The 18594-nt window shown below is 44.6% G+C and overlaps 1 long non-coding RNA gene across 1 annotated transcript; it reads left to right on the forward strand.

Annotated features, from left to right (window-relative positions):
* The first annotated feature begins 2585 nt into the window (after positions 1-2585).
* Positions 2586-13682, forward strand: LOC115100460. The gene is made up of 3 exons (XR_003859075.1): positions 2586-3014; positions 9058-9188; positions 13544-13682. It is a non-coding gene; the product is annotated as an uncharacterized LOC115100460 (long non-coding RNA).
* Positions 13683-18594: the final 4912 nt, after the last annotated feature.

An 18594-nucleotide genomic window follows, 5' to 3' on the forward strand; every position in this document is an offset into this window, starting at 1 on the left:
AAATCGTTAGAATCTCTATTGTATTGTGTTCCATAACGGTTTAAGACGATATTAAAATTATCGGACGATAATTTTAATCGTCCTAAAACGATTCACATCCCTACCAGGTATAGAAATCTGATGGCTGCTGTGCTTCTTCAGCTTCCAGGAGCCCTACTGCCTCATCTGGCTTCACTTCAGGCAGGTTGGCAATTTACTCACTACCATGGGGATTTTTTTTTTGGTGATAAGCCTTAGCTCCACCATCCATTGGGTCACCTGCTGCCATTTAATTCTGCTTTCCTCTCTCTGGGCATCCACAGCATACGAAGGTGGCTTCACTGGCCCCACTAGCAGGGCTGCCTTTCTCTCCATTCGCAGCAGTGTCCCTCTCTGGGATGGGGCAGACTGCTGTCTTGGGTAGCGGTGGCACTCTCTCTGCTTCCCGATATCCCCAGGGTTTGGGACTCCAGTGCATGTGCCTGCAGCTGCTTCTGCCCTTCTAGGAAGCCTAGAGACGGTGCTTGCCACTTAACTCCTGTCGTGCTTTCCTTCCGCTGCACCCGCACTGCAGCACACCCACTGGATCCAGACCAGATTTTCAGTAGTGCCGCTCAGGCCTTGAAGCTCTCTGGCTTCAGCACTTGCTAGCGGTTTCACCTTTACTCTGGGCCACACCCTGCTCCAGCTAAGGTGCACAACTGTTTCTATTCCTCACTCTTTTTCTTTAAAAGATAAAATAAGAGAGACAACCCCCCCCCAGCACTGAATATAGCACAAGCCCTAAACTCCAGGCAGAGCTTTTCCCCTTCGTCTGCACAGAAAAAGTGATGCTGCCTGCAGGCCCACAGGCCACTCTCTGTTTAAAGAAAGTTTTCAGTTTTTTTTTTTCCTGTCCTCTGCTTTGAGTCAGCGAGCTTCTCTCTTCCAGTGCTCTGAAACCTTTGCAGCACTGCTTTACTTCAGTGTGCTCCCTAAGCCCACCCATACAAACCTTTGTTCACTCTCCTCCCGTGGAGACTTGGGGTTCTTCTGTGCCAAGCTTTAGAAAAAAAAAATCCTCATCCTGACACCATTTGTGGGAAACCAAGTGGTGTTTCTCTGACTGGAGGCAGAAAGCTACACTGATACCAGCCTTTTAAAATACAAACAAACTTTTATTTATGTCCCAGGAAACAATAACATGGTAGACTGCCTTATTTCCTGGATGGTGCATGTGCCATACCTTCATATAACCTTTCAGAGAGGGTCAGGGGGCTGCTTGCTCCTGGAGACCTGGGGCCTCCTGAATGCAGCTGAGCTTTACTCTCTTCTGCTCTCCAGCTGGTCCCACCCTCTGGACTCTTCTCCTGCCCCACAGGGTCCTGCCCACAGGGCTCTCTCCCTCTGTGGAATTTAGGGGAGACCAGACATCTAGCCTGGTCCAGCTCACACAAAAGTGGAGAAACACGGTCACACCATGTAAAATAGCCTGCGTGAGATTTGCCCTTCTCAGAATTGGCTAAAAATGCACACTGTGGTGTGGAATTAAAGGTGTGTTGTTAAAGTTGTTACAGGTACTGTGGCACAAGAAGCATATGATATTAATGAGATGTGTTAATTTTATGTAATGTTTATGTAATACATGGGTGTTATTTGTTATATGTTTGTTGGTATATATTATGTATGTGTTTATGTGATCTGCCCTGGACAAATGTTAAATTTGGAGGCTGCAGAATATAAGTATTCTAAAATAAATAAATAAAATACAGGAGGAGGCCCTGGGAAATAATAAAGAAGTTCACGGTTTCTGTTCAGACTGGGTGGTCGAGTCTCTTTGGAACGAGGCTTGGTTGTGCCTAAATAAATTGCTCATAATTGTCCATACTGTCATGTGCCCGTAGTCGTAGCTGCATTAACAAGAAGGGCGTGCGCGGGACATGGAAGTAAAACAACGCACACGTGGGTGATTTTAAACCGTGCATGCAGCATTTCACCCCCCTGTTCCTCCACCAGCACAAGCAGCAGGTGCAATGCGCACTGCAGCTCTGGGCACGATTGCTTTCAGGCTGCTGATTTTCAAAAGGAAGCAATGCTATTTGTTTCCCTGTGAACATTTGCATAAAATATGTGCATTAAAAGCACCCATGCAGTTTCCACCTGTGTGGGGGCTATTTGAAAATTGGCCCCAAAGAAGTTCATGGCCAAAGGTGATAGGGGCAACCAGCTGTCAACTGATTTCAGCTCCTCCGCCAACCCAGCAAGCTCTGTTCAGTCATAGGAATCTCCCGACTTATTAAAGGTTGAATTGAATGGAATTTATGGAGCCAACACCAGAATTGTTCACTTCATCAGAAACAAGTTTCTGCATAACTTGAGCAGTCTTTTTTAAAACCAGTGGGCTGAGAGCCAACTCTATTAAAATCCGACTGATACAGCAGAAGGTAGTCTAGGGGAACAGGGTTTTGCTACACAGGGAGCTGTCAGAAGGTGCAGCACTGTGTGTTTAATCTGTTCCCGAATCAAGTCCATTCATATTTGTTCCCTCTTGCAAACTTTCCAGAGATTAGTAGTTGATTTATTTCTAGATTTGTTTTGTCATTTGAACAGCGTACATTCCTGATGTTCTTTTGGCTTCCTCGTTTATTAAGTGTGTCAGAAAGGTCAACATTTGCACACGTGGGAGAATGATCAACAGAATCGCAGAACTATCTGTTTTTACTAAAGTTCAATCTGCAGTGTTTTACATGCAAAGCACCAAATTCAAAAAGGAAGAAGCAGAGAAGAACAATGCACTTGAGACAAGACCAGCTTTTATTTATTTATTTTTTTAAAACTTACAAATAGTAAAGAGCAAATTGGTAACTGAAATGAAGTTTCTACAACAAAGTTTCGATTTAATGAAGTTTCCCTAAACAGAGATGGAAAAGAGCAGCATGAAAGCTGAGCAAATTCTTCTTTGTGTATACGGAATATAAACGGAAGGGAGACTGCCCAGGACAGAAATAGCAGCAGTACTAGGGCCACACTGATTATGTAATTATCTTCCTTAGATGGTAAGTAAATAGATTATATGATTTAATAGAAAGTCAGGAATGGCATTCTATAAATATCGGTCAAAGATTTAGGGTGCAAGATTTTTTTTTTAAACAGTCCTGTGGATGAAAGGTATATAAATGCAGATTTCTAGTATAAGCACTGAATTGGGATTGAGCAGTATAAAATGGATGTGCACATATATTGGATACATGGTAGTATTATAAATTGGTCCCTGTCTTCAATTAACCATCTCCTGTTTTCTTTCTCAATTTATCCATTGTCTGTATCTTATGCAGGCTCTTAAGAGGCCTTCTTCCTTCCAGCTTTCCTCAGTTCCACTTTCCCCTTTCCTCAAATTAACCAACCTATAACCACATGCTTTAAATCATTTCAGCCATAGCCTTGCAGTCTCGGATCATAATGCCTCTGCTCCATGGTGTGACCACATCTTGAGTACTGTGTGCAGTTCTTGTCACCACATCTCAAGAAAGATATAGTAGAATTACAGCAAATAGCAACCAAACTGATAAAAAGGATGGAACAATTCCCCTATGAGAAAAGGCTATAGAGGTTAGAACTCTTAAGCTTGGAGAAGAAACGACTGAGGGGGATATCTGTTAGAGGTCTATAAAATAATGATTCGGGCAGAACAAGTAAACGTTAATCGGTTGCTTACTCTTTCTTTTTTTTTTTTTATTTATATTTTATTGATTTTCACAATTTTACAATTTATGAAAACAAAGAAAAAAGTGGCATATGTATTTCTTTTTCATACAATAAAGTAAATACAATATAAGAATACTCTATACACTTCCACAATTACCTATATTTAGGAGGAGACAAAGAATAACTAATATTTTAGTAACCAAATATCAATTAATAGAAAATACTGAAAGAGAGTATTTAAATTTCTATGTGGCTTCTGTCTCTGATACAGAAGTAGGTTGTTTATCTAATAAGAAATGTTCTAATTGCATTGGGTCCAAAAAACCATATTTTTTTCCATTATAATTCAACAAACACAAACATGGGAATTTTAAAAAAAAGGTAGCACCTAGTGCCACAACTCTAGGTTTTAATGTGAGGAAAGTTCTCCTCCTAGCCTGAGTGGCCCTAGCCACATCAGGATAGATTTGAACACAATGTCCACAGAATGGTATGTCTTTAACCGAGAAATATTTCTTAAATAATTTCTCCTTATCCTGTTCAGAAATACAAGATATTATCAGAGTAGCCCTCTTATTTATCAGGTCTACCGAATCTTCTAGAAAAGTCGATAGACCTGGTGAGGGGGGTTCTTCCCTAACAACTTGCCCCCTGGATTCTCCATGGGGTTTTCTGAGGTAAATAAAAGATTTTAGACAATTTAGGGATTTCTTCCACCTCATATAGGAGATTCTCTTTGAGGTATTTTTTAAATAATTCCCAAGGGGATAGGAGCCTAGTCATTGGAAAATTTATTAATCTTAAATTTTTTACCCTTATTAAATTTTCCATATATTCTATATCTTTATGGATAGTCAAACTATCTTTGATAAAAGCATTCTCTGATGCTTGTATCAGTTGTATCTTATTTATGAATGTTACCATATCCTTCTCACATTTGTCAATTTTCTTCTCATGATTTTCTATACACATCTTATTTTCTTTAATAGTGACCATCAATGAATTATTCATCTTAATAATGTTACTATCCATCTTCATTATCATTTTTCCCAGATCTTCTAAGGTTAGCTTCCCTTGGTTTCCCCCTAAGGTTCCACCATGTGGCAAGCTATCCTTCATACCGGTAGAATTAAATTGCTCTAATAATAAGAAAGAACTTTTCTCAGTCCAATTGGCTTCAGCCTGATTAGTCAGGCTAACGTCCTTTTGGACCAATCCTACCGGTTCCTCAGCTGGGTCCGATGTTAATACACCAGCTGGCTGTAGGGGAGACTTTGGGCCTTCGCCAGGACTCAGGGATGCATAAGACTCTGCACCCCCACTGTCCTCCCTTGGCTGTTCCACCATCCTTACCACGTGGTGGTTCATGGGTCCGATGCGTGTTTGATGACTAGGTGAGGAGGTTATGATCTTAGCCTTCCTTTTCCTCCCCATAGAAGGTAATTAAGATCGAAAAACAAACCAGCAGCACCCTCTGCCGGTACCCGGTCTTCTCCGGTCTAAGCCGGTCAAAGCCGCGCACACCTTCGGCGTGGCGCCGGACGGCAGCGGGGTGCCGCCCCTCGAAAGATTTTATAGCGAGGGGGGGTGGGGTAAGCTTCGGGCTGACGTCACCTCCCAGCGACTCAGTCTTTCGCAGTTGATTCTCACCAGCTGATACTGTCCACAGAAGGAGCGGACACCTCTCTCTCCTTCACGCCTCCTCCTGGTTTGGTATTCTCCCTCGAAAGATTTTATAGCGAGGGGGGGTGGGGTAAGCGTCGGGCTGACGACACCTCCCAGCGACTCAGTCTTTCACAGTTGATTCTCACCAGCTGATACTCTCCACAGAATGAGCGGTCACCTCTCTCTCCTTCACGCCTCCTCCTGGTTTGGTATTCTCCCTCGAAATATTTTATAGCGAGGGGGGGTGGGGTAAGCGTCGGGCTGTCGTCACCTCCCAGCGACTCAGTCTTTTGCAGTTGATTCTCACCAGCTGATACTCTCCACAGAAGGAGCGGACACCTCTCTCTCCTTCACGCCTCCTCCTGGTTTGGTATTCTCCCTCGAAAGATTTTATAGCGAGGGGGGGTGGGGTAAGCGTCGGGCTGACGTCACCTCCCAGCGACTCAGTCTTTCGCAGTTGATTCTCACCAGCTGATACTCTCCACAGAAGGAGCGGACACCTCTCTCTCCTTCACGCCTACTCCTCGCTTACTCTTTCTAAGAGTACAAAGACCAGGGAACACACAATTAAGTTACTAAGTAATACATTTAAAACTAAGAGAAAATATTTTTTACTCAAGGAATATTTAAGCTGTAGAATTCATTGCCAGAGGATGTGATGAAAGCTATTAATATAGCTGTGTTTAAAAACGGTTTGGACAAGTTCCTGAAGGAAAAATCCATAAAATATTAAGGTGGACTTGGGGAAATCCACTTCTTATCCCTGGGATAAGAAGCATTTTTATGTTTGGTTTGCAGTCCTGCCACATGAATCACCACACTCACCTTCCCCTTCAGGGCTGGCCCGGGTCTTCCTCTTCTTGCTGCAGCTGGCCACCATGCCTCATCTGTGCCTCTGACACCAGACCGGAGCTCCCAGTGTGCAGTGTGGCTTGATCGGGCTTCTTCCCAGGACATGCCGTCCGACAGAGATTCTTCCCCTCCTTGGCGGCACCGAGGGAGCCATGCTCCTTCTGTCACTGCTCATCCAGGGCCTTCCTAAGGCGCATGCGTGCCGATCATCAGATCCTTTAAAGGGCCAGTGGTGGGAAAATTCCGCAGGCATGCGCTGATGGCATCACGCTCTGGCACAGATACAAGGAGGTCCCACTGACAATCCAGTGCCTTGGCAATAGGTCATCTCGTGAGAAGTACATTGCCTGCGTTCCTGTTCCTCGCTCCTGTGTGTCTTCCTGTGTTGGTTCCTGGCTTCCTGGTTGGTCCTTCCTTTACCCATCTTCAGTATCCTGTCTTCTCGGTCTCCCTCGTCCTTACTCCTTGGATTAGATTCCTGTCTTTTGACCTCAGACCAGCTCCTGGCTTTTTTTCAGATTGATTCACTGGCTTGACCCTTGCTTGCATCCCGACTCATCTTATCCTTAGTGCTGTCTGAATATAGACGCTGCCTGATTGCTGTCTGCCTAGACCTCTGCCTGAATCTAACTCTGCGAGCTCTTCCTGTACTGGCTGCACAGCTGTATCTCTTTGGATCTTTATCTACCTGGAGGCCCATGCCTAATACCAGCTGGCTGAACCTAAGGGGAACAAGGGCTGATATTGGTGAAGCTCCAGCTGGGCCTCTGCTCCAATTCTCTCCTCCTACCGACATGGGGGACCTGCAGAGCTCCTTCCTGGATGCCTCCACCATCTTTTCCACCTACTTCTGGCCCATCTCTAACTGGTTCACCAGAGAAACCCATGCAACTGTTTATTTCCTAAAGGGCAACTATGGTGGCAACAGACAGGACTATGCCTGTACTGCGGTGGAGCTGGGCACCGAATCACAGAGTGCCCGATCCATCCAGGAAACTCCCTCACCTAGTGTATAGTGGGGAGCTAACCCTAGGCTTTTTGACTTCGGCTCCCCAACTGACCCTTCCTGTAGTTATCAGCATGGCCAATGTGAGCTTCCCTCTCCTGGCTCTTGTGGACTCTGGTGTAGGAGGGAACTTCCTTATGAAAGCTCTGGTGGATCATCTGTGCATTCCAACCATCTCTAAGGAGCTTCCACTGGTCATCTCCTCCATACAGGGAGACCTGTTACCCGGGAGGATTATGCTCACAATGGTCCCGGTAACCCTGCGCATAGGCGCACCACATGTCAAGCAAATTGAATTTCCATGTGATCGACAAGTTGTTTCATCTCATGGACCTTGGGCCACTGTTATTACAACTCTACTATCCGCTGTTTGACTGGACCTCTCTGCAGCTTTCTAAATGGGGTCCCAACTGCCATCATTCTTGCCTACAGAAGGTGGGGCCATCTCCATGTCTACCTTGGGCAGCAATGGTACCCGGGGTCCCTGTCCCATATTCCAATTTCTTGGACATCTTCTCAAAGAAAAAAAACAGAGTGCCTACCCCCTCACAGTGAGTTTGATTGTGAGATTGGGCTGTTGCCGGGCTTCAGTCCACTGCGGGATAGGGTATACCTGCTGTCACTTCTTGAGACGAAGGCAATGTTGGAAAACATCTGGGAGAATCTGGACAAATGGTTCATCCACCCCTCTATATATTTGACTGAAATTCTGCAAATTCCCTCTATTCAATAAGGTTTATTTCCTCCCCTTTAAATCAAATGTAGCTCAAGTGTTGGATACCTTGATTCCTGTGGTTCCTGGAAATCTTACTGCCTTTTTGGAATCTTCAGCATATGAAATTATTTGAGATCCATTTTATTAGTATCCTTTATATATGATCAAGAATTAAGTTTCATCATGAAAATATATTTCCTACATATGAATGAGAATTTCTTGGGAGTGATAGTACGAATTTATCCAGATTTAGATAAAGCAATGCAGGCAAGAAGGAAGGGTTTTTTAGGAATGCACCTAGAAGTTTTCGCTTTGGGTGCTTGCTTCCTTCTTAGATATCCCTGCAGGTGTATCGTGAAATTAAATGCAGATTCTTTTGTGTTTTTTCTTCATGAGCAGCTTAGGTTGCTTATTGATAGAAGGATCAGAAGTGAGCCATAACATCTTTAGAGTGATAATTAAATTTGGACTGAGTTTATGCTCTATGCTAATGTATTTTCTTCTTTTCTAATTTGTTCTTTTTCTCCTCTAATTTCTTTTCTCCTTCCCTTACCAATTTCTTGAATGCTATAATGAGTGTAAAATTAAATTGTTTATACACTGTATTGTTGTTCCATACATTCTTATAATTATTATCACTCATGATGTTTCTGAGCAAAGCTTGCTCTTTGTTAGAATAATGGAAATTTGAAAAAAAAAAAAATACTGAGGAGCCCTTGCACAAATACAGAGAAAGTATGGAATTGATATTGGCCATGAATGTAACTAACAGAAAATGTTTGGTGCCAGTTCACAACCATTGAAGACTTACTACAGTGTCCAGCATGGTTAGGTGACACAGGGACAGTGAAGTCCCAAAGAGAATGTGAGTATACCCAAAGAAGAGACTTTTCCCCTGTACCCTAGGCCCTGAATGTTTATTCCCTCACCCTCCTTGGATAATCCATGCACCCAAGCTGTTAGAACTTTGCTAAGAATTAGCCCCAGGACTGAGCAAGATCCCTACCTTCTTAACCATAATGGATGAGAGGCTACACCTATCCTTAAAGATAACTTACAGGAAGGGGATAAGGAAAGCAGGGAACAGATTCCTTCTGTCTCTGACTCCAAAAGACCACACTCCTCATTGACCTTTTCTCCTCTAATGCTCTCTTAGGCTTAATATATTAAACATAGGAATGAACCATTGTGGCACCTCCAGTTGTGATACAGAAGCAAATCACGCAGTCCATCTAACTGCTGCCTCTACCAATATGTCTTCTTTCCTACAGGAGAAACATTTTTCTGGTAAGAATCCTATTAGTCTTTAAAGTTCTATCAACGTTTGCAGGTTACCTTATTAGGAATTGCCAAGGAGTAGAAAAAAATGTGGAAAAAGAAATTAGAGGAATATATGGAACTTGCACAGTGTGCTGCTATTTGAAGAAAGGCATCGCAGGTTAAGACTTTGTATTTTATTGCTCATAGGGCAATATGCACACCGGCAAAAATCTCCAAACTCAGTATTCAGGAAAGCAATACATATTGACTTTACTACACAGAGGCATGGACATTCTTGCTTGTTTTATATTTCTGCAACATTATGAGGCCAATATTCAAAAATAGGAAAACGGATAACCTATCTGTCTAAATTTAACCGGATAAGCCACCTGTGATATTCAGCAGGATAAATGTCTCACGGAAATGAAACTCCAGGGAGGACGTCTCAAAACCAACATCAGGAAATATTTCTTCACGGAGAGGGTGGTGGATGCCTGGAATGCCCTTCCGGAGGAGGTGGTGAGATTTCAAAGGGGCATGGGATAAACACTGTGGATCCCTAAAGAGGATGACATGAAGAAAAGAATGCATGGGGGTAACTTGCTGGTGTGGCGATTATTACCCTCAACCAATAATCATTCATACTGTTGATGCAACTCCATTATTTCTTGCTGCTTCAACAGCAGGGGAAAAGAGGAAAAGGGAATTAAATTCAGACAGTGGCCAATATTGCATTTTATAGTCTGGAAAAACAAATATGAATGGGGATAGCTTGCTGATGTGGCTGTTGGTACCCTTAACCAATAAGCCTGATAGTACTGTTGATGCAACTCCAACATTGCTCTCTGCTTCAACAGCAGCAAGTGATGGGGAGTTGTACTCAGACAGAGACCGACAAAACCCCTGACTTTGACAGATTGGGAAACTAATTATGGGGTGACTTGTATGCCAGGGCTGATGCCTCCCCCTGATGCTGCCATTATAGGGGACACCTGTATGGTGCGGCAGATGCTACCATAAGCTTGCCGGGAAGACTGGATGGATTCTTTGGTCCTTTTCTGCCATTGTTTCTATGTTTCTATGAATATCTCTGATTAAAGTTATCTGGCTAACATTAGCCAGATAACTTTAAACATAACCAGATATTCTTTTTAATTTTGCTGGTTAAGTGCCAAAATATCTAACTAGATAAATGAAGCTTGACCGACGTGCCCACAAATGCGCAGTAGAGAGCAGCTCTACTGCGCATGTGCGGGCGAGCACGTCAGTCTTAGGCAGCGTCAAAAAAAACCAAAAAACATGGCGGCAGCGGTGGTAGCAGCGGCAGCGGGCAGCGGTAGCGGGCGGCAGCGGCGGCGGTAGCGGCAGCGGTGGTGGGCGGTGGCGGTAGCGGTAGCGGGCGGCGGCGGTAGCGGCAGCGGGGGCGGGCGGCGGCGGCGGCAGCGGAGGCGGTAGCGGCGGGCGGCAGTGGCGGCGGTAGCGGGCGGCGGTGGTGGGCGGCGGCGGTAGCGGCAGCGGGCAGCGGCAGCGGGCGGCGGCAGCGGTAGCGGCAGCGGCCAGTAGCGAGGGAGGGAGGAGAGAGAGAGAGGGAGGGAGGGACGGACTAAGTGGGAGGGACGAAGAGAGAGAGTGGGAGGGAGTGATTGAGTGAGGGGGAGGGAGTGAGGGGGAGGGACTGAGTGAGGGGGAGTGAGCGGGACTGAGGGAGAGGGAGGGAGGGAGTGGGACTGAGGGGGAGTGAGTGGGACTGAGGGAGAGGGGAGGGAGGGAGTGGGACTGAGGGAGAGTGAGTGGGACTGAGGGAGAGGGAGGGAGGGAGTGGGACTGAGGGAGAGTGAGTGGGACTGAGTGTGAGTGAGAGGGAGAGAGGGGGAGGGAGTGAGTGAGACTGAGTGGGAGGGAGGGACTGAGTGAGAGGAGAGGGAGGCTGGGGAGGAGTGGGTGAGTGGGTGGGAGGGAGGTAGGGGAGAGAGAATGAGGGAGGTAGGGGAGAGAGAATGAGGGGGAGGTGAGAGACAGAGGGATGTAGCCCGTTTTAACGGGCTTAACGGCTTGTATATATATAAAAAAAAAGATTGTGAGACTACAGGCCCTAGCCAGTCCCCCTCCTCCCTCCCAACTGAGGTCCAAAGTCTTTCACCTGCCAGGCCGAGCCTGCCACCTCCTTCCCAAAGTACCCATCTCAATATTAATAATGTTTAGGGGCCGGGGGTCAATGCCTGTCTTTTTCCCCTTCTCCAGTTCCCACTCTCGGGTCCCATCTTATTTTTCTTTTGCAAATTAGATTAGCTCCAGGGCTTTTCTCCTTTTCTTCACGCCAACCCTTACCCTCCCTGTATCTTACATTTTTGTTCATCTTCAGCCTGGATAACAGTAGCTCCTACTGCGACCCAGGCCCTGCGCCTCTGGTGTTACTAAGCAGTTATGATAGAAGTGTACACTTCCAGCACAACTGCTAAGCGAGCAATATAATGGAAGCCTGAGGAGTTAGCTGCATAAGTTATTTGGCTAACTCAACCTCATCCCGGAATGCCTCCTACATGCCCCTTTCTTATTCGTCTAACGTTTAGCCAGATAAGTGAGGTAAATATTCAGAACTAGCCATCTAGATGGATAGGGGCAGATTTTCAAAGACCTACGTGCGTAAATGGGTTACGTGTGCCGGGTGTATTTTCAAAAGGCCTGGTGGAGTGCATAAAGCCCCGGGAAGCGTGCAAGTCATGGGGCTTGAAAAAAGGGGCGGGACATGGGTGGGGCGGGGTCAGCGGCTTCAGGCACAGCGGCCATTTGCTGGCACTCGGATGGCGTGACAACCTGCGCCTGCCTAGAGGCAGGTGCAAAAAGTAAAATAAAGATCAGGGGGGTTAGAGTAGGGCTGTTATAAAATCGGGCGTATATGTGCACGCGCCAGGTTTCAAATTATTATTTAGAAATTGTAATTATGGAAGAAATTTCTAAATGTAATATGAATTGATAGATTTTTTTATTCTCCTTAGCCTTAAAATACATCCTTAATTCTTTCCTCTAGAGACATACTTAGGGGAATGCAATATGCATTGTGGGGCGGATTTTAAGAGCCCTGCTCGCCTAAATCCGCCCAAATCCGGGCGGATTTAGGTGAGCAGGGCCCTGCGTGCCGGTGAGCCTATTTTACATAGGCCTACCGGCGCACGCAGAGCCCCGGGACTCGCGTGAGTCCCGGGGTTTTCTGAGGGGGGGCGTGTCGGGGGCGGGCCCAAACCGCGCGGAGTTTTCGGGGCGTGTCGGGAGCGTTCCGGGGGTGGGCCCGGGGGCGTGTCTACGGCCCGGGGCGGTCCGGGGGTGTGGCCGTGCCCTCCGGACCCGCCCCCAGGTCGCGTCCCGGCGTGCTAGCGGCCCGCTGGCACGTGGGGATTTATGTCTCCCTCTGGGAGGCGTAAATCCCCCGACAAAGGTAAGGGGGGGGTTTAGACAGGGCCGGGCGGGTGGGTTAGGTAGGGGAAGGGAGGGGAAGGGGAGGGCAAAAGAAAGTTCCCTCCGAGGCCGCTCCGATTTTGGAGCGGCCTCGGAGGGAACGGGGGTAGGCTGCGCGGCTCGGCGCGCGCCGGCTATACGGAATTGATAGCCTTGTGCGCGCCAATCAGGATTTTAGCGGATACGCGCGGCTACGCGCGTATCTACTAAAATCCTGCGTACTTTTGCTTGCGCCTGATGCGCCAGCAAAAGTACGCCTATTCGTGTGGTCTGAAAATCTACCCCTATGTATGTAAGGACCCACTGGATCCTTACTAAGTACATATGTTTCTTTATAGAAAAGACGTGATTATTAGTGAAAGTAGATAGATGGACTAAAAAATGTGCTTAAGCATCACCCATGGGAGATACCACAGTGGTTTAGTCGTGGATTGAATGTAATAACCCCTAGAGAGAGTTCTAGAAGCCAGTGAGAGAAGAGAGCGGAGGTGCGTTCTCTTCTTTCCTTCTGCAGGAGAGGCTCCACAGCATACGAACGTCGGTGCTTTGGAAAGGACTTAATAGAAAAGGCTTTGCATTTTCTAAATCTTCCCATTTATTAATGAGTGGGGAGTTTCCCCCTTACTATAGGGAAAGATAATCATCCCTCATTGGATCCAGAGGGAGAAAACCATGTGCATGGTATTTTTTTTTGTCAATTGGCTCCCTAGAAGTGGTGTTGGAACCTGTAGCATTCCACTGCACCCATCTTAGAGGGGGATTTACAAAGCTGTAAAACTGGCGCCAATTTTCTGCTTTAAATGTTTGTCTGACTGAGGGCGCTCGCGCTCCGTGATGGCTAAGAATGGTATGTACTATCTTTTTGAATGTTTTGAAAATAATAGCCTGTTTGTTTTAGATTCCACTACACGTATATTCTCTTTTTACAGATTGCTTGAATACTTGTGGTCCCTCCCGCTGCAGCCACTGCGAAACACGGGACCGTGTCGGGGGACTTTATATAAATGAATACTTATTTACTTGTGGAGTTGCCAGTTTCACTCTTCTGAACTAAATAAATATAAACTTGTTCTGAGAACTGGTGGAATTGAAGATTTGTTCCTGCACCATTGTCTTTGGGTAATTGAAGTCTCCCATTATTACTGTACTACCAATTTGGTTAGCTTCCCTAATTTCTCTTAGCATTTCATCATCTGTATGACCATTTTGTCCAGATGGGCGGTAGTATACTCCTATCACTATACACTGTATAAACAGTCTAACTTCAGTTAGTCAGCCAGAGTGACTCACTGCTCTCTTGATTAACAAATGTTGGTACCTAATCAAACCAAATCACACTACCTCAACACCTTTCCAAGGTGAGTAACTGAACTGAACTTTTCAACCTTTTTACTTAGTTATACAGTGCTCCTAGCTTATTTCTAGCTTCTGGCTGCTTTTTATTATTTTTTTTTAATATACAAACACTAACTTCTGCTTATTAGCTGCCTTACAGACTTTTAAAAATAAACATACTAACTACTGCTTATTAGCTGCCTTACTGACTGACTATTTAAAAATACAGTCTAACTTCTGTTTATTCGCTGCCTTACTATTAAAAGAACAAACACACACAAACACACTAAATAATATTCCCAGATAGTTAACTTTGCCCCAATATGTTTAAGAAAGACAATGTCCCAAGCAAAAACTTACTGATTCCTTTCAGCCACCAGCAAATGTTCGACAAATAATTGTGCCATGGTACAGGGCCTTCTCAAGTGATGGTGGCCCACCTCAGCTGGGAATACCATTTTTTGAAGGGCTTGAGGCCAAAAATATTGTGTTACCCCCCAATCCTTGAAAATATTTACCCTGTGGTCTTTTGAGATCACCCCCCTGCTGCTTACCAATGTGGCATTGCCCTCCCCAGATAAAAAAAAAAGGTCTAAAATGCCCCTTAGACTTCCCAATCTAAATAAAGTACAATCCCTAATGTCTATGGGTTCCTCCCAAAAATAGTCGCATGGTGCTCAGGTCTGGACCTCCACACCCTAACCACTTTGTACCTGAAAAAGAACTCATTAGGGTTCAGTGGGAGTCCAGAGTTCTTCCTATTCCAGGTCCATTGACAACATTTAGAAAAATGTTGTTCTCATCTGGCATTGTGAGTATCATAATGAGCTGATTAGCATGCAAGAGGGAAGGTACTCAGGAAGGGAGTTACTACCCATGAAAAAGATCTAGGCATCATAGTGGACAATACATTGCAATTGTTGGTTCAGTGTGCTGTGGCAGTAAAAAAAAAAAATCTAACTGAAAGTGAGGAATTATTAGGAAGAGAATGTTGAATAAATTGGAGATTGTCATAATACCTCTGTATGGCTCTATGGTGAGACCACACCTTGAGTCCTGTGTGCAGTTCTGATTGCCACATCTCAAAATGATATAGTAGAATTAGAAAAGATTCAGAGAAGGACGACCAGAATGATAAAGAACATGGAATGGCTCCCCTCTGAGGAAAGGCTAAAGAAGGCTGTTCAGCTCGGAGAGGAGATGGCTGAGGGGAGCTATGACAGAGGACTAAAACAGGTAAATGTGAATCGGTTATGTACTCCTTCAGATAATAGAAGGACTAGGGGCACTCCATGAAGTTAGGAAGTAGCGTATTTAAAACTAATTAGAGAAAATTAATTTTCACTCATCACACAATAAACCTCTGGAATTCATTGCCAGAGGATGTGGTTGGGCAGTTAGTGCTTCATTTGGCATTAGCAATAGTGTCATTGAAGCAATTTAAGGATATATGCCCATCCAGGGTGACCTGCAGCATGGGAGTCATGGGTCCATATGAATACCTATTCATGTAATATGGAAGGTACGACTGTATTCCCTGGAGGGAAAAGACACTAATGGGAGCTGCCACAGATGAATAATTCAGGATAGACTGATGGTAATAATTAAAAGATCTCAAGAATCTTTGTAAGGCCCATAGCCCCACATGATGTGGCTAGTCCATGATGTTTTTTTATCTTGGCAGGATCCATCTGAAATCCATCTTCTAAAACTATATACCCTAGGAAGAGGAGCTTGTCTTGCTCAGAGAGTCAATTTTCCAGTTTGGTGTATTGTTTTCTTGCAAGTGTTGCAGGACAATGCGAACGTCTCTTTGGTGGGAACTCAGGGTTTGAGAAAAGATCATATGTCATCCAAGTATATGACCACACCGGTGTACAGCAGAAAGCTAAAGATCTTGACCATTTTCTGGAAAACTGCTGGGGCATTGTAAAGCCCAAAGGGTATGACAAGTACTCGTAATATCCATTGCAAGTGTTAAACACCATTTTCCATTCATCACCAGACTTGATGAGGTTGCATACACTCCTGAAATACAACTTTGTGAATATCTTGGCGCCAAAGAGCATCATTATTAGAGGTAATGGATAGATGCCCTTATTAATGATGGTGTTCAGGCCGTGGTAGTCTATGCACAGCCTGAGTGATCCATCTTTCATTGCAACAAAGAAGAACTCATCCCTGGCTGGAGAAGAGAAAGGATGGATGAATCCCCATTCCAGATTCTCCTGAATGTAAGTGGACATGGCCTGTGTCTCTGGGAGAGATGTGATAAACTCATCCATCTCGAGTCCTGGCCCCTGGAATGAGTTCAATGTCACAGTCAAATGTATGATGAGGAAGCAAAACTTCAGCACTCTTTTTTGAGATGACATCCTTGTAATCTGCATACTGAGAAGAAAGCCCTGGGAGTAGAGATGCCAAGTTCAGTGAATGAGGGAGTTCTACTGACACCAAGCAAGACTCTATGCACCCGTGGCCCTATCAGACAAGTTGTAAGCCATACCAGTTGAAGTTTGGCTGATGCTGCTGGAGCCAAGGCAGGCCCAGGATTATAGGGTGGATAGTTCTGGAGATCATGAGGTGTTTTTTTTTTCCCATGTGCAGGAGTCCGATATATAAGACCAAGGTACCATGGCCATAGTAACCTGGCCTAGCAGTGGGTCTCCATAGACAGAACAGATCACCAAAGGAGAGGTCATTTGGATCATAGGAATATGGAGTTGGTTGACTAGTTACTTTAAGATGACGTTTCCTCTGGAGCTGGAATCCACAAAAGCCTGGGTGGAGAAACGAGTGGAGACCAAATTCAACATGACCAGTAGAAAGAGTTGGGGAGCTGGAACAATAAGGTCTAGGGTCATCTCCCCGAATGACCCTAGGCATTGAGGTTTCCTGACCTCTGTGGACATTGGTCCTTTAAAAAAGAGAGAGAGCAGCTTTTAAACTAGAACAAGGAGGAAAGCTGACAGTCACTCAGCAGTGCATGGTTCGAAGGAATATATCCTTGAAGGATACTAATGAAACAGGAGAGTTAGCGTATCCCAACAAGAGGTTCCAATAAAAGCAAATGTAGTCCATCTGCCTATATGTAAAAAATCACCTGAGCTAAAGATTTCCAAATTATCCCTAACAACTGAAAAGCAGGTTGTTAATACAAACAAAAAACACATTTTGAAATGTCTGTATGCCAATGCCAGAAGTCTAAGAAGTAAGATGGGAGAGTTAGTGTATAGCAGCAAATGATGAGATTGACATAATTGGCATCACAGAAACCTAGTGGAAGGAAGATAACCAATGGAACAGTGCTATATCAGGGTACAAATTATATCGCAATGATAGGGAGGATCAACTTGGTGTGGGGGTATGGCGCTTTATGTCCGGCAAGGTAAAATAGTCCAAAAGGATAAAGATCATATGAGAGACTAAATGCTCATTAGAATCTATATGGGTAGAAATCCTATGGGTGTTGGGTAAGAGTATAGTGATAGGAGTATACTACCATCCAACTGGACAAAATGGTCAGACAGATGATGAAATGCTAAGAGAAATCAGGGAAGCTAACCAGATTGGCAGTGCAATAATAATGGGAGATTTCAATTACCCCAATATTGACTGGGTAAATGTAACATCAGGACTTGCTAGAGACATAAAGTTCCTGAATGCAATAAATGACTGCTTCATGGAGCAATTGGTTCAGGAACCAACAAGAGAGAGAGCTATTTTAGATTTAATTCTTAGTGGAACGCAGGATGTGGTGAGAGAGGAAACGGTGGTGGGGCCACTTGGCAACAGTGATCATAACATGATCAAATTTAAACTAATAACTGGAAGGGGGGCAATAAATAAATCTGCAGCTCTAACACTAAACTTTCAAAAGGGAAACTGATAAAATGAGGAAAATAGAAAAAAACTGAAAGGTGCAGCTGCAAAGGTTAAAAATCTTCAACAGGCATGGACATTGTTTAAAAATACAATCCTAGAGGCGCAGTCCATATGTATTCCACGCATTAAGAAAGGTGGAAGGAAGGCAAAATGATTGCCGGCATGGTTAAAAGGTGAGGTGAAAGAGGCTATTTTAGCCAAATGAAAAATCCTTCAAAAATTGGAAGTAGGATCCATCTGAAGAAAATGGGATATAGCATAAGTATTGTCAAGTTAAGTATAAAACATTGATAAGACAGGCAGAGAATTTGTAATGAAGTTGGCCATACAGGCAAAAACTTATATTAAAAACTTTTAAAAATATATCCGAAGCAAGAAAGCTGTGAGGGAGTCGGTTGGACCGTTAGATGACCAAGGGGTTAAAGGGGCTCTTACAGAAGATAAGGCCATTATAGAAAGACTAAATTAATTCTTTGCTTCCATGTTTACTAATGAGGATGTTCGGGAGAAACCAGCTCTGGAGATGGTTTTCAAGGGTGATGAGTCAGACGAACTGAACCAAATCACTGTGAACCTGGAAGATGTAATATGCCAGATTGACAAACTAAAGAGTAGAAAATCACCTGGACAGGATGGTATGCATCCTAGGGTACTGAAGGAACCCCAAAATGAAATTTCTGATCTATTAGTTAAAATCTGTAACCTTTCATTAAAATCATCCATTATACCTGAAGACTGCAGGGTAGCCAATGTAACCCCA

This window comes from Rhinatrema bivittatum, chromosome 10, assembly GCF_901001135.1.
Source record: "Rhinatrema bivittatum chromosome 10, aRhiBiv1.1, whole genome shotgun sequence".
NCBI lineage: Eukaryota > Metazoa > Chordata > Amphibia > Gymnophiona > Rhinatrematidae > Rhinatrema > Rhinatrema bivittatum.